This window comes from Equus asinus, chromosome 26 (assembly GCF_041296235.1).
Source record: "Equus asinus isolate D_3611 breed Donkey chromosome 26, EquAss-T2T_v2, whole genome shotgun sequence".
Classification (NCBI taxonomy): Eukaryota; Metazoa; Chordata; class Mammalia; order Perissodactyla; family Equidae; genus Equus; species Equus asinus.
Genome location: NC_091815.1, coordinates 22078621 through 22082814, shown reverse-complemented (window position 1 = coordinate 22082814; position 4194 = coordinate 22078621).

Below are 4194 nucleotides of genomic sequence, written 5' to 3'. Positions count from 1 at the left end.
TTTTTCTGTGAAGGGCCAGATGGTAAATATTTTAGGCTTTGTGGTCATACATTCTCTCCTCCGCCTTTGTAGCGTGAAAACATGGACGACAGAAACCAGCGGTTCTGAACTAGGGCTAATTTTGCCTGCCTTGCCCCCAACCCTAGGAAACGTTTTCCGGTGTCACTATGAAGGGAGGTGCTGCTGGCATCTGGTGGGTAAAGGCTGGAGACGCTGCTCAACATCCTCCAGTGTATAGTGCAGCCCCCCACAGGAGAATTATCTGTCCAGAATGTCACTAGCGCTGAAGCTGAGAAATCCTGACCTGTAAGCAAATGGGCATGGCTGGGTTCCAATAACACTTTGTTTACAAAAATAAGCAACTGGCCACATTTGGCCTACAGGTTGCAGTTGGCTGACCCCTGTTTTAAATAATCTTTTTTGCTGTGTAGTATCTAGTTTTCTGGTTTTGTTCCTGAATTGTCTCTCTCACCTCATTTTCCTAAATTTTCTTCTATCTTATTTCATGGTTTTAAATATTCTTGAGTGAATAAAATAATACAGAAAAACAGCACCTGTGTAACTACTATGTAATAATTAGTCATCTTACTGTCTCTTGATTAAAATTTTGTAAGAGAAGGAAATCATTTCAGAAACAGGCGAAGTCTCTGTTCCTTTCTTCAGTCCTGCTCTCCTCCCTGTGTCTACAGTGCGCCTGGTATCTACAAAACCAGTGCTTAGGTGCACACACAGATGGCACATGGTATTATGGGGTTCTAAGTAACACAAGTGGTGACACATCTTTCTGTAATTTTCTTTATTGACGAGATGTAGGATCTAAAACTATTGAAAAATACTGATCCAATTCTTTTATCTGTGTTGTATTTTTATACAGTTTATTCATTGATGTCTCTTTATTGGTGAAATAGAGAAAGATAATTGTAGATAAAATCCATTCTATATATTTTAAGCAGAAAGGGATTTAATAAAGGCTATTTTGTAATTTGAAGAATTTTCAGGAGACCAAGGAATCAGGCTTATGGGCTGCACAACCCTGAAGAAAGTAGTAAGGATAAAGGCCCAGCTATACCACAAGTATGCAGATAAAAGCTCAGATACACTGTTCCTCAAATGATGCTTGACACAGGACAGTCACGTGCCACATAACAATGTTTCCGTCAACGACAGACTGCATAACGGCTGGTGATCCTGTAAGATTAGTACCCTGTAGCCTAGGTGTGTGGTAGGCTGTACTGTCTAGGTTTGTGTAAGTCCACTCTATGATGCTCACCCCATTATGCTTGCTTTCTCCACCTCCAAAGTTCAGGTAGTGGCTGGTGGAACCAAGATTGCCTGCCAACTTCCAGCCACAGTGGCGTTGGGGTGAAGTATGTAAATTGTAATGAGTAGTCACAACTTGGGGGATGATAAGGCAGATTCATTCTTGTCTGGCACTGTCCCATTAAATTTTTTTGGTGAAACAAATACTTTCTCTGACCCTGGATGAAATCATGTGCAAACCATGCCCTGACTTTGAATCCTATGTAGAAAGCAAAACCATAAGCATTGTTCACAGATGGGGCTTCTCCCCTCCCTTAGCTCAGGCGTGTTGCAAGGTGGGTAAGATGGCAGATGAGGAAAGAACACATAGGATGGCATCTGCCTTTCCAGTCCTCTTTCTCATCTCTCAGCTTGCTGTCCCTGGTTTCTGAATACTTCGTGGGTGAGCTTAAATATTGGAGAGAAAAAGAGATCAAGTTCCTACTTGCATGATAACTCATGGTCTTGCCACACTGCGCTCTGCACTTGGCTGGTTCCCTGCTGGAGCCCTTTTATAAAATTCTTTGGAGGTCCTCGATATATGAGAGAGATCATCTGTCCAATAATCTTTTTGCATTCCTTTTCTGATTTGTGTCTACATTGCTGTACTCTTCTTAAATTTGTCTAAATAATATGATTTTTCTTATTTAATCTGTTAATGCAATGAATTATATCACTCAATTTAGTTTGTTAAAGGTTTCCTCATAATTCGGTTCAGAATATGTATCTTTGCATTAATGAATTTTTGACAGAAATACTATATAATATATCTTCAGGCATTATGTCGGGGTGCATGATGTGGCTCTGACCTATTGGTGATGATAACTAATCACCTCATTAAAGTTGCACTTTCCAGGTTTCTCCACTGGGAAGAACACTTTTCTCTTTGTAATTAAGCAGTAGTATGTGGGGAAATGCTTTCAAATTATCAAAATAGAATCCCATTCCACATCAAAAGTTTAATATCCATTGATGATTCTTCATTGAATCAATTATTAGTATGATGGTCATATCCTATATGATTCTAATCCTTTAGAAATTTGTTGAAATTTGTTTTATGGCTCAGCATATTTGAAATTTGCAGAAAAGTTCTGTGCTTGCTTGAAAAAATGCCCACCCATCAACTCACTATTCATGAGCTTCCCAGGCTGCTTCTAAAGGTTGTACAAAGAATCATCCATTCAATGAATTAATATGTTTAAAGTGTTTAGAACAGATCTTGATTGACCTATTAACTGTTGATGATAATAATAATTCACATACTATTATGTAAATACATTTTAGCTGCTGTTACAACTGCCTTCATCAACAGTTGTGAATTTTCCTTTATTGTATAGTATATTAATATAATTGCAGCAATGTCCCATTGTGGAATTGACTCTTTGGTTTCAGGCTGAGTCTCTAGAAGGAAAGGAATCCAAAATGGAAATGCGTTCTGTCTGCTAATATTTGAGAGGGAAACTCCCCTGAGTATAGGTAGAAACTGACAACAACAGTTATCCATAGTCTTGACTACCTTTAAAGATAACTTAGCACATTTCAGAAATCTACATATTGTGACAATTACGATGGAGGTGTGATAACAAAACTGGGAGGGTTCACATAGGATAACTAAACAAGGAGCAGAATGACCAGAAAAGTGAAGAGACACAGACTAGTGAATGCATACAGTGCTTAATTCTGTTCCTTCCTAAAATCCCATTAAAATGACAGTAAAGGAAAGGAAGTATAAAATCAAAAGAACAGAGAGAAGGGAAGGGGAAATAGTAGAAAAACACGTCAAATTTTTGGAAGCTGGAAAGCATATGGAAGATTGTCAACTGATACCATAACCTTAGGAGCGTAAAGAAGTCTTAAAGAAAAGAATCTTAGAAAAGTGAGACATTTTATCAGAGAGGCTCCCAACAATCCCATAGCAGCAATGGCGGTAACAGCAGAGGCAGCTGGGCCAGTGCCTAAAATTCCAAGGGAGGAAAACCACCCTCTGACCAGAGGAACTGTTTCTGAGAACATATGGGGAATCCTGTTGCTTTTTTTCTCTCTATCCTTTCGCTACTTGGCCCAAGAGGTTCATAGGAAATGCACGGCAGAACAGAAAAGCTAATTCCCTCACCTTTCTACCCAGAAGATAGGGAGGAGGGGTCTCTGAGTTGGAACATGTTAGGAAGATTGGAGAGAACGGAGCTCAAGGAAACAAACTCATAAAGTTGTGTGAACTGGAGTCACCCCCAAGATGTGCATTTGTGGGACTAACCTCAAATAGCATATCAAAGCCTTGAGAACTGAAATATGGGGTAGACTACTGCCCAGGTTTCAGACTGGCCATCGTGTGGCACAAATATGGAACTGTTCTGAAGAGAACTGCAACGGCCTTGAAAACTGAACTGATATTGAAACCACAGAACACGGAAGGTGAGTAGGAGCTTGTGGTCTGAACTTTACTGGGTCAGTTGTCTGCTAATCCAAAAAATAATTTAAACACTATCCAGAGAAACATAACAGTAAAATGTCCAAGATGCAGTCCAACATTGGCTGGATGTAGAAAGAACCAGGAAAACCATGTCGTCTCTCAGGGATAGAGATAATAAAAAGACACCAATCCTGAGATGACACAGGTGTTGGAATTATCAGATAATGACTTTAAAGTAGCTATTATAACCAAGCTCCTTATAGCTATTATAAGGGTAAATACACTTGGAATAAATGGAAAAATAGAAAGTGCAGAGAAATGAAAGATATAAAAAATATACAAATGGAAATATTAGAACCAAAAAATACACCATCTCAAATAAAAAGTTCACCATAGGACTCACTATCAGAATGAAGATGATAGAGGAAACATTAAGTGAACTTGAAGATTGATTAACGGAAATATTCTAATCTGTGAGACAGAAA